The sequence below is a fragment of the Gambusia affinis genome, linkage group LG01 (assembly GCF_019740435.1).
Source record: "Gambusia affinis linkage group LG01, SWU_Gaff_1.0, whole genome shotgun sequence".
Taxonomy (NCBI): Eukaryota; Metazoa; Chordata; class Actinopteri; order Cyprinodontiformes; family Poeciliidae; genus Gambusia; species Gambusia affinis.
This window is the reverse complement of record NC_057868.1, coordinates 44,889,317-44,902,224: the sequence shown is the minus strand read 5'-3', so window position 1 is coordinate 44,902,224 and position 12,908 is coordinate 44,889,317. Positions and strand designations below refer to the sequence as shown.

Genomic DNA, 12,908 nt, shown 5'->3' with positions numbered 1-12,908 from the left:
TACCCTGAACCGTTGCAAATAGAGGCTGTTTCGACCTTTGACCCTGCCCATCACATATAAGAAGTCGGGTGTGAGGACAAACGGTGCCCGCTCCCTGTTCACGCCAAGGAAGTGCTTCCTGTTACCCAGGATGTGACCGAAGTCGATGTGGAACAAGTTTCCTGTGAGGAGGAAGGAGAAAGAAAAATCAGTCTGGTTTCATCCATCACAGAGCTTCATTCCTCCTAAGTGTTTTTTTTACTCTGTCGCTTTTTCAAAATTATTTTAAATAAACATTTATTTAAAAAAATGTTGTTTTTTTTTAAATTTATTTTATTAATGCACACACATCCAACAGAACTTGCTGCCTACCTTGGTCTGTGATCATGATGTTGTCGTTGTGTCTGTCTCCTATTCCCAGGACGTAGGTGGCCACGCAGTATCCTGCACAGGACTTCACAAACCTCTCCACCGTCTTATAGTGCTGCAGTCACACAAACAACAGCAGTCTGAGAGTAGATGAAGCAGCACGTCTTCTAATCTTCTTCAATTCTTTCCTGGTAACAAATTCAGTTTCTATATGATGATTTTTTAGGAATTAAATTAAATTAAATAGATATCTGCAGAATCTAATCCTCTAGTGCTGTCACCAGCAAACTATGAAATCCTAGGAGCCATTTTTGCCTTTAGTCTAGCAAAGTATGATTGGTTTAGAGGCACCAGTGTTACTTGACCCTCTTCTTAATTTATTTATTTTTAAAAAGACAACTCAATATTTTTTGATAAGTATCTACTTTGTGATTCTTTTTTTTTTCTAAAATAACCCAGTTATGTTTCAGTTTTTAAGTTTAAAAGCAAAGAAAAAAAAATCATTTGCAGAAAACAAAAAGGTTCTTTCTGTGAGATGTTTCAATTTATGGAAAATGAGAGAAAAACATAATGACAAAATAGATCTGAAACAATGTCGCTGCTTTTTTAGTGTTATTACGTCATAGAAAATTGATGCATTACAGGGGGAAAAAACCCCATCAATAAGCATTTCTTATTAAATTTATGTTGAAGAGCCACTTGTGGCTCCAGAGCATCCCTGGCATCTCTGCCATTATTCAGTATTCTAAAGCTCAGCTGGCTCTCAAGGATTCCAAGGTCACGTTAGAAAAGAAGCCATTCATAAATTAATTGGATGATAAAATTAAGTTCAGATACTAAGGAGAAAATGACAAATAGTGGACAGAAATGGGTCTTCCAAATGGACTATAAGAAACATCATTTCAGCTGGAAAGAGAATGGAGGACCATAAAGTTGATGATTTGGAAAGGCCTGTTGGGTTGGATTGCATAGAATAGACGGACCAAAAGGACACATTTTATATAATAAATATTATTAAGCACAATAATTGACTGACTTGAAATTGCTTGAAATTGACAAAATGTATTTTTTTGTTGTTGAAGATTTCATCCATGGATCTCCACTTAATAGTTATAAAGACTCAAAAATGAACCTTGCAAAAGAATTCACATCCCTTGAAATTTCACTGTTCTATGCATTTCATTATATTTTTACGTAACAGACCTACACAAAGAAGATCATTGGTATTAATTAGAAGGCAAATAATGCAAGGAGTTAGACTTATTTTATTTTACAAATAAAAACCTGTAAAAGTGTGTCTGAGTCTACCGGACACTGTCAAGGCTTAGTTTTGTAATTTTGCACTATTTTAATCAATTTAAACCTAAGCCTGGTTTTACTTAGTAGGAAATGTTTTGATTTTTATCAACAACCAAAGGTTTCACTATGCTTTCAAATCTGTAGTGAAAAGTACTTCTGCTTCTGTTTCACTCACTATTTCCTGGAGTGGACACTTGGACTTGAGCCACTCAAACAGAGCATCGTTTCTGAAGGCTCCAGTCGTTCCGCCGTGGCTTCTCTGCACCGCAGCAATGGTCGCTGCGTTCCTCACTATTTCAATCATTCCTTTGGAAAGAGATGATTTAGAAACCCTTTGAAAAAATCAATTTGTGTCAAATAAATATTGAATTTAAAAGTAAAAATTCCCTTTCATCTGGAAACCATGAAAAAGGAAGTTGCCTTTGAATGGACATAACTTGACGGACTAGTTTGTTAGGTGTTTTTCATCCCGTTCTGACCATGAGTTCTCTCTTCATAAGTAAGCTTTCAGCATTCCTGTGTGCCTCACAGAGTAACAGAAAGCATTCCTTCAAAACAGAATTGTCTAAGCATAAAGAAACACACCAATGTTTTGTCCTGTGGAGATGCATCCATATGGAATCAGGTTAAGGTCCAGAGATTGTTCCTGCCAGATGGACTCCATTACCACCAAGGTCTAAACACGAAAGCAAACAAATCCACGATAATCCATTCAAATGTAGAACAATATTCTTCAAGAAAATTAAAGTAGCAGATGATCTGTGTGACCTGGATGACCAGCATGTCCTGTCGGAGGTCGTCTCCCTCTTTGAAGATAATCCCGACGGGTGTGCTGGAGGTGGGCGATGGCATTGGTGAGAACTCCAACCACAGAGGCTTCTTCTTTGAGGCCATCACTTTGCATTTGTCCAGCTGCAGCAGAAGGATTCAGAAAAAGTCCCATTAGTTTTTTTCTTTGGGCTCCAGTTTAGTATCTGCTTCATTTCAGCCCCTGTAAGATGCCTGGACCAGCCCAGTTCTTAACCCATACATCCTTACTGATCTTCTCCAGAGGATGATTTGAAATTTTTAAATGTTGATTCCTCAACTAAGCAAATTATTTGTTGTTTGCCTTCACTTGTTCTCTTTTTTGGTCTTTACATCCTTTAATAAAGGTTTGCCTGAATATTAAGGACTGACTAAAACTCAGATTATCAGAAATATCCAAGGAGCCCAGTGGAGAAATGAAGAGAAGAATTCTGGATTTGCACAATTTGGAAAAGATTTTTAGAGCTAATTTCAGCAGAATGTCACACGAGTCACCACTTCACCATGATCTGGTAGAAGACCCAAACTCTCAATGCTTTAATACAATCCAATACAAAGTTTGGCTTTTGATTTATTGTGTTTATATTTGTAATATTTCCTTGTTTATTTGTATCAGTGTAGCTCTTGCCATCTTCTATTCGGTTCCCTGAATTGATTATTGTTCAAAAGGTCCAAAATGGAAAAGTTTCAATTCAATTCAGATTTGTCCCAGAGGAGCAAGTTCAGTTACTTTCACACAATTCAGACCTGATATTGGCCACATGTCCTGGGTAAAACTAGGCTGTTAAGACTGATTATTATGTAAAAGTCTAAACATCTTTTGGTAAAGTCAAAAAATAAAACCCCAGGACTAAAAATTGTTTACTCAGCATGCCATGTGAGCCATGCGCACCTCATTTTCTAACACAAAGAAACCCACTGTAACAAGACCTACCAGAATCGTTCCTACTTTGATGCGGGGGTCAAAGGGCAAGAGGAATTCGTTTGGCAGATCACTGCTTCTGAGGAGCTCCTGCAGCTTGAGTGGAGCTGAGAAAAAGCAACGACACAGATTAATTTAAGAAATAAACCCTTAATGTTGAAACATTCATCAGCCTGTTTGCATACGACACATGCTGACTGTGTTTGGCAAATCTGTGGTGTGAAAATCTCTACTTTTGCTAAGTGTCAGGAGAACAGCAGGTGTGAAGAGGGTTTCCTCTTAACAGATGAGCCTGGTCCGACTGTGTGGAAGTGGGATTTTGTTAAGTTTACACAGAGAGACATTTTGAGATTAGACAAAAGTCAAGATAAAAATTATATTGCATATCAGAAGTTCACAAAAAGGTTCTGTTCTGTTCCACGTTCTAAAATGAAGCATAACCTCAAGTGTAAAAAAAAAAAAAAAAGAAAGAAAGAAGGTTATCATTGAAGTCGGCCCCCACTTTCTTCAAAATTCAACGAAATTGGTGTCAAGCATTTGTGTTTTGTTCTTTGCTTTAAGAATGGCCAGTTACATTTCAGCTGTCAGTAGTTTTGTCACAGATCTGAGGGTTGGTGCTAGGAATGGGAAGGTGGGAAATGCTGATGGTGTCGGATTGCTGGTGGTTCTCACAGGACCTCTCTCCTTCCCCACTTGATTTGCCTAGTGTGCCCAATGTACTGGGTGACACAATAGTAAAGGTTGGTTCTCTCACTGGTGTATCCAATTGGCCATATAGGTTATGGAGGTTACGGCTCTTTCTCTTGGCAACCATCGCCCAATTAGCTGCAGAAATCAGCATGTGTTATTGGTCCAGGTCGTGGCAGAGCTGGCTCTTCCTCCAGGCCTTGGTTCTTCTCTTGAATTGCATTTCTCTGTTCCACTACTATGTGTGCTTGACGATGTACTTTTGACTTGGCTTTGTATCTCCAACGGTTGTTTTGGCTTCCTGATGGATCTGCTCTTTGGCCTCATTCTGCGTCCTGGGTTGTAGTTACACCGAAGTCCATCAATCCATCCTCAGGTTGTTCCGTCTTGCCTGTCTCCATTAGTAACCATTTAAATGTCTTTTAGGACACGATGATTGCAGCTTCACATTCTGTTAGCAGGTCATTGTCTTCAGTAAGAAACTGAAAAGGGCTTTTGCTTAACTTCACTTCTATTAAATCCGACTTTCAGATCATTAAATAGAACCTATAATCATTTTATATTATCCCCTTTTTCTTTCTATAGACGTCTGGATGAAAGGCTGTCCTCACAAACTCTTTTCTAAGAGCGCAGCATTAACTCTGACACTAGACTGACCAAGGTGCCATTTTTATCATTCACTGTTTTACTTCCAATATAAAACCTTGACTTTTATATCCCATAAAATATTATTGCTATTTTATGGGATCAACACATAATGCAGTGTGTAATTGTCAAGTAGATGACAAATTATTCTACCCATCTATTGTGTCTACCTGCTGGTCCTTGCTGGACAGGTTGTCAGTCTTAACTGTTGTCTCCAACGCCTCTTAATAGAACAACCAACTATCCTCAGATGTCTTTGAATAAGTAACAGCGTCCTTATTGTCCACATGGGACACTAAGGACACATAAAAGCTTTCAGACACCACAAGACATATTGACTTAATTGGATCTCCAACCTGAGGAAGGAAGATCTGTTTTGTCCGGGTATAATCTCTTGACAATCATCGCGACTTCCTGCAGGGCCTCCACCGCCTGCACCTGCTGGGTGAAGCTGTGGATCATGGCCTGACCGCAGCCCAGCAGGTAGGCCTCCAGAATCACTGCCATGCGTTGGCGGAAGTATGGGCACCCTGCGACCTCACTGCGCACGTACCAGAAGAAGAAGTGGCCGATTCTCTTGCTCTGGAGAGAAAGAAAAAAGTAAGATCCTCAGAGAAACAGTTGTGTATGGCAAACATTTTCAACATTGATGTATTGATGGGGTGGAGGCTGAAATATGCTTTTGTTATTCCTGACAATGTCCCATGAGGATTTTCTATGCTTTTATGCCAACGTTTTAGTAACATCTTCATAAACCATAACCATAAACCTCTGCCTTTTTTAACTCTCTGCAGCAGCCAACTAGAAGTCATCACAGCATCACTCCTCTACTAATCCTTTAAGAACGTTTTTACCAGCGTTGCACTGAGAAATGGCTCATATGAGGAGTTTGGAGCTGCAGCTCAGAGGAGGAGCTATGCCTCAAAGACTAGTGCTATGGCTACCCTGGTGGCGGCGCAGCTGAATGGTTGCCATGGAAAATTTTAATATTTCTCAAACGTGTGTGAAAGAAATCAAGGCAGGTATGTTTTTGACAAAGGAATAACGTCACATAAAGTAAAACTCCAAAAAGTTGATTTTCTGCCCCTTGAAGACGCCGTTACTTATTATTTCTCACTTTGCAAATGATTGCAGTGAGGTCCAGAGTTTCGTTTATTCCTTTTCATTCTTTTTTCATTTAAAAAGAAAATGCTCATAGAAAACATTCAATGAGTAAACGCTGCTTCCTCCATTAGAAACACCATGTGATTCCCTGAGCTGGTGTTTACATGTCATAATCTATTTCATCATTCTGAGAAAGCACACAAAATACCCAGAAATTCTATTTTGACAAAACAATGATCTAGTGTTAATTAACGTCTCTCTCGAAAGTTGACATCTTTTGAATAAACGTACCTAATTTAATTAACTTGCAGCAGGCAAAGCAAGACGGAAGAAAAAAGTTCTAACCTTTCAAATGTTCAAAAATACTCTTAGCGTTGTGAAATCCACATTCGCTGTTATGTTATGTACATCAGTATATCTTTGCCATGTAAAAGACAACATCATGATTTATACTGTAATGAGAATGCATACAACCTAAACATTTTCACAAAGTGTGGTAATTATTTTACGGTATAAATATAAATTCACCTGCTGAACCAGAAAACTGCATAGTTCAGATGCTGTCTGCTTCTTTTTCTCATTTAAACCTCACAACAGCTAAAGCTTAAATAAATCCATGGAAAATATACAGTGAAATTAGCTAATCGAAATCTTGATTTTTGTAAAAACAAAGGGTCTCATTAGGTTCAAGAGGGTAAGTAGAATATCAGCAGGATCACGTCTAAGAATAGAAGAGCGTTCAGCAGCTTGCTGCTCTGGAACAGCAGCGTTCTAACACATGTCAAGAATGCAATTACTAACCCATGACTTTAGAAAAGAAATTATGTCCATTAGTCTGGTAAGGCCATCAAAGCCGTTCAAGTTCTATGATGTAAAAAGATTCTACAGTGAATAAGTTTTCTCTCTTCTTGTGAGAAAGAATATTAACAATGACAGAACATTTAAGACAGCTGCTCATTTTTATTGAAGTGGCTCTCAGATTTACCCCAAGGTCAGCCACCGACATGCTTAGGAATGAAAAAGAAAATGGTTCACATTCTACCTGGCTTATTCCACATGTTTTCAAAATTCCAGTTTATTGGGAGTCCATTTAGAAAACATCTAACACTATCAGGTGTTCTCACATCTGAGAGTCCAGGAGACTCGGTTTGATTGGGGACCAAAATTGCAACATTTTTTTCATTTTCTGCTTGTGTGGTCCACTTTCACACTGCACTGTGTCAGATAATCTAAACCCTTGTAAAAACCCACTGCGCCAAGAACTACTGAAGGAAACAACATGAAAACCTCGGAAGAAGTGTTTACATGTTACATGACATGTAAACAAAAAATGGGTCAGATTGTGGCAGTTGCAGAATTTCTCTTTTGGCTTTGGTAAAAGACCACAAGCCATTTCTGCCTTTATCATTACACTGGCATGTTTGGTTTGGTTATATTTGCCCAGAATGTTCTGCAGTTTGTTTACTGCTTTTGCAGCTGTCTCAGGTCCGCTTGCCGTTTACATCTGCAGTCACATGCACATTCACACCTCCCAAAATGAGCCGGACTTTCCAGGCAAACAAACTGGAGTTTGATTAAAGCAGACACATGGCTGGTGTGAATGCAGCCATCTTTTAAAAAAATAATAAAAAAAGGTTTGCTGTTAGTAGAAAAATGATACAAAACATAGTGGAAAATCCTCAGCAGAGAGGTTAAACACAGAACCAAGCTGTTACAATGCTTCTGTTGAAGCACAGACCAAAACTCAAGATTAAGCCAAAATGTATTTTTCCCATCACGGTATTCATCCTTGAAACTTAATACTTTAACAAAATATTTCTTTGAGTAAACAGAAAACAATTCAAAGGTGCAGCAGCAATAAATCAACAAACTGTTGCACAGTTTCATTGGATATATCAAGTGAAACAAAAAAATCCCACGACTCACCCGCAGAGCTCTTTGAATAAGATAACGAGCAAGAAAACTGTCGTGGTAAGGCTCCACCTTCAGGGTCTGCAAATACAGAAAGGTTTTGGTCACTTCCTGGTTGTCACTCAGTAGATTCCAATCTAAAAGGGAGAAAACTACTGTGTAACTCTGCATTTTTCACATGAAGCTCACAAACATACCTGCACCAGCTGTAGCAAATATTTGAGCACATCACCATTGGGTAAACTCTCCAGTCTCTTTACCGCTAGTTTCCTGACAATCTCATCTGGGAAATCCATACTTAGCAGCTCTAGCGCCACATGCACATCCAGTTCCCCAGGATCCCAGTTTCCCAGTAGCCAGTGCACGTCCTCCACCACCCTGCGATCCAACCAGTTAATATTGCGCAAGAAGTGGGGAAGGTTGCAGCCATACTGGACACTCTCCTCCCGAAACCTCTTGAGGTAATCCCTCTTGGTGTTAAAGACGGGTGATGGAGACCTCAGAGTTACCTTGTCAGTCTTTGGAGGCAGAAGAAATTTTCCGTGTGGAGAAAGGGAATCAGTGGCGGGTGAAGTGCACTGGGTTGAGGATGTAGATTTGTCAGGGAACAGGTCAGAGGTTGGACTGTCAGACTCATCATTGTGGCTGAAGGTGTTTGGGAGGACCACGGGGAAGCTGTAGCGGTCTAGAAGGAAGCTGATGGCCATGGATTCATCTATATGTGGGTTTGTAGCGGAGGACAGCTTATCGGCTTGGTAGGTGATGGCTCCGTCCTCCAAGTCAGGATAGGACCACATGTGCAGGGTGTAGGGACCCTGACTCAGGACAGACCTGTAGGAATGAACAAGCTCATCAGAGTTCACTGGCATTTTATAAACTGTGCTGTTCACATGCATTTAAGTATGTTTTGACAACAACAACAAAAAGACAACATTTACTATAAATTCTCATTGAAACTCAGAATTTCATCTCCCCAACTACATTCTCATGCTCATTCTGGGTGGTGTTAATGTGTTTCCAGTCTTACAGGAATGTAAAGTGGCTCCAGTTTCTCAGTCTTCCTGGAGTTCTCCTGTAATCTGAACAAGCTTTTGCCAAGAGGCCTGATCATAAACCCAAACCAGCTCAGTTGATTTTTTTTTTTTATGTAAAAGACGGAATCGACTCCAGCCTCTACTGTGATCAGAATAAAATCATAAAAATAAAGACTTCTGACTTGATTTTGACTCCTGGCTTAAGACTTGACTCCTTCAAACATGTATGAGCAGGAACGGCTCTTGGCAGAGGGCACATATGTAACTGCCAAGGGCGTTTATATACATTTATATTTTTAAATGTCCTCTTGTCATGTTATTACTGTAAACAGAACAGGATAATGTCACTTTGAATTAAATAGTGAAGAACATAATCTTTGCATCCTTTTAAATGACACTGGTGACCCGTCCAGGGTTTACCATGGACGGGTAAACCCTGGACGCCTCTCACCCATTGACCACTGGAGATGGGGGACCAGCACCCATCACGACCCTGAAAGGAATAGCGTACATGTATGGGTGTGCACAACTATGTATGTATTCCTATTAAATTGATGTTTATGGAACCTTGTTAAATCCATACCAGAAAGAATCGGGACAGTTTTTAGGGCGAGATGATGTCCAAGATGTACAGCCGATTATATACCTCCTTAGATAAGTAACATTTATCATTGTGTCTTTTAATGGTCAAAGTAAGAACACCACCATTGTTGAATATATAAAGATGTAAAATCTTCTCTAATATTCTGTATTTGATTTTATGCATGTCTTCCCCATGAATGAAACATTGTCATAAATGGGGAAAAGAAGTCACTTGTTTAACTTGTTAAACAAGTAAATGGCTTAAGAGGATAAAATATTGCTTTAGAGCAGATCAAAAGTATAATCCTGAAAACTTTTTTTGTTTTGTTTTTACAGTTCATGCTGTCTCTAAAATATGTTGATTTAATAAGATTCTTTACACAGTTTACAGTTGGGCTCAGCTTCATTCACTACATGCCAGTCTGTTGACCCACTTGCTCCATTGTTTTGATATTGTAGCCCCACATTTCCCAGACTAATGTACAGACTAATGTTTCACAGGCACAATGTGTTCAGAGTTCTCGTTATTTACAATTTACACATTAAATTAGAACCTCTATGGATAGTACACTTTTTTCCTGCTACCTTTATCATAATAAGGAAGGTGAAATCTTAAGAGGTTTCCAACAAATGCACTGAAAAGCTGCAGTAGGGCTAATTTAATTAGGCTCTACATAGGAAATCAAGTCTGTGATTCAACAATGTTATGCCCTGAAGTGACATTTTATTAGGAAAATACTGCATACTTTAATACCTACAGAGTCTTTATCAAAACCTGCAACAGTTTTGATGTTAGTGAGTTGCAACATGCAAGTCCAAACTGACAAGGAGAAGAACACGGATGGTGGCAAGACACTAGAGAGAAGTCACACAGGCAAGGCTGCCATACTCAGGCTACACCAAAACTAATGACCACCACCAGCAGGCACGGCGAGTGAAGAGTTTTCACAGAGGCAGACTGAGACAGGATCAAAGCAGCAACCCACTGACTGCAGGACAAAATCCCACCACCGGTGTCACCGTTGTACAACGTTTTAATGCAAAATACAGAAAAATCTAAAGATTTACTAAGAGTAATACTACAATATAATGCTAAAGTAGACTGAATTAACTCTAAAAGTTAACTAAAGTTCTAAAAAGGTTCTAAAACTCACCGGTGATCTATGAGAAGGAGGTTGACAAAGTAAAGGATCTTTGTCTTTCCTTTTTGCGTGTCTGTATGCTTGTTGACTGAAACCTTGGAGTCTCTGGAGAATCCTGGCTTTGGGTCCCTGGTTGTTGGAGAGGCGGCCAGCACAGGCATTAATGGTAAAGCTCAGCTTGACTCCACGAGGAGGTCCCAAGGAGAATGTCAAATTCCAGCCACTCATTCCAAAGTACTTCGTCTCCAAAGATCTTGGGAAGGGAGGATACTGAGCAGAGGACTTTGCCGCCGTAAAGTATGGATGCTTCAACATAGACAGACTGAGGGGGCTTGTTTGGCAGTTGTGGAATATCAAAGCCGAGCAGTTTCACTCTAAACTTTCTGTTGCAGTCCCACAAAGAAATCATGAAGATGTCATCCAGATCTTTGCCTAGGAGACTCAGATCATCATGGGAGCTGAACTGACCACTGAAACCATCAACAAGTGGCCAGTCTACAAATGTGACAGTGTCTGCAGCAAGTTGTGAGACAGGAACAACAGAAAGGTGGAGATCCTGATTGGCTTTCAAACACTGTCGAACCCAGAGGAAATCACAAAGACTGTTTTCACCAGACAAGAACTCCTCCCTCCCTGAGAACTTCAAAACCAACTCTTCAGAAGTGTTATATTCGACCCGTTGATCTGCCATAACCCTTCTAAAAACCTCAAGAAGAACATCTGGAGTTGCCTTCAAATTAACCTGTATGCTGAAGCTGATCTTGCTCTTGTAGTGCAGGGTGAGACAAAGCTTCCTGTTTAGCCATTCTTCCAACTCATTAGGGATGGGTGCCTGGGTAACCCAGGGCTCTGTGGCATACAGAAACTCATCCCGATTCCTCAGCTCCAGCCTTCGTGGAGATGCCAGCTTCCTGCGGGTGAGTGTAAGTTCACCAAGTCTGTCTGACGCCTCACTGTCCAGGTCATGTCCAATCAAGTAAGTCAAACACTCCTGTTGACTTTTCTTTTGTTCTGAATCACCAGACACCAGAGGCTTTGCTACTATGTGCGCCACTAGACACATAGAATCATCATGTGACCATGGAATATCTAAAGTACGGATGATCTGACAGTCATCATGGGCTTCATACCAGTCGTCCCCTCTGGCATACAACAGGATGTATTTCTCAGGATCCAATAATGCAAATGGATCAGGATGGCAGTTTTGTTCTTGTGCCTGAAAAGATACAGACATTTCAGCACTGTTCATAACACACCAGATGGAAGTAGCCAAAAACCATACTCAAGTAATAGTGGCACTATTTAAAGTCATGTTTACTCAAGTTAAAGCAAAAATTAGGTGTTTGAGAAATTCCACAAGTACGAGTAATAAAGTATTTCATTAAAAGTCTCAAAAATCAGCCACAACAGTGAATGTACCTTCATGTAGATGCGTAGCCTCAACTGGCTGATGGTGCACTGCGCAGGGAGGATGACAGTCACAGACTCATAATCGCTGTCTACACTGATGCCTTCGTCAGGCCTAAACTCACAAATAAACTTCAGGTTGTTCTCTGAGCCACCTTGAGTTCTCAGTTCAGTTGGGGAGCCGACACAATGTGGAGGATCCATCAGATTTGGGAAGACTGCAGTAGCCATTGCAATATTAGAAAAACCTGAGCAGAAACAAAAAGACATTCAAGGGTTAATGTTGATAACAATAGTTTTTAAAATGTTGAAAATAACATAGCAAGAAGAAAGCATGGCAATTATAAGACTTTAACCTCACAAAAGCTGGTGCTGAGTCCCTGAGAGATTCCACTTGTATGTTAGTGAGAGACTGTCTTCCTCTTTTTATTACTGCTTTTGAACTTCCTCATTCCTCTGCACAAAGGTAGATACTGATAATTATTTACTGACAAAATACAGCCGACTTCCTTCTTCTCCTTTAACAATTAAAGCAAAGACTATGACATTTTCACAGCTACAGACACAAAGAACACTACCAGCCAATTGGAAAAAAGCGGAAAATCTAAACTTCTGCAATACGGCTTTAAATGAGACATGTAAACAGACCAGCAGCCCTCCAAGATTTACTGGAATAGTAGAAAAACCCGTTGAAGCTGTTTGGCTCAGTAGTTTATGACAGTATGATCTAATGGAATGCAGCTGCACTTATGCTTCATTTGTTTTGTTATTTTTAGTTTCATAAATGTGTTTAACTTTTTTTCCATTTCTAACAGACAACAATAATGGAAACAACTCTGAGCATACAACATCACCGCCAACCATTCACAACCCTGAGCAGATGATCGGTGAGCCAGACATAAACGACAAACAGAGCAGATTAGTGAACCTAAACATCCTGTTCTGCCATCTTCAAACTTCTTTAACCAATGACTCAGATTTAGCATCAGGTGGCTGCAGGGCTGTAAAGGTGCCCATAAA

At 39.9% G+C, this 12,908-nt stretch overlaps 1 pseudogene; it reads right to left on the bottom strand.

Moving 5' to 3' along the window:
* The window catches only part of LOC122830136, a 25,364-nt pseudogene extending 13,049 nt beyond the window's left edge, over positions 1-12,315 (bottom strand).
* Between the last annotated feature and the right edge of the window lie 593 nt (positions 12,316-12,908).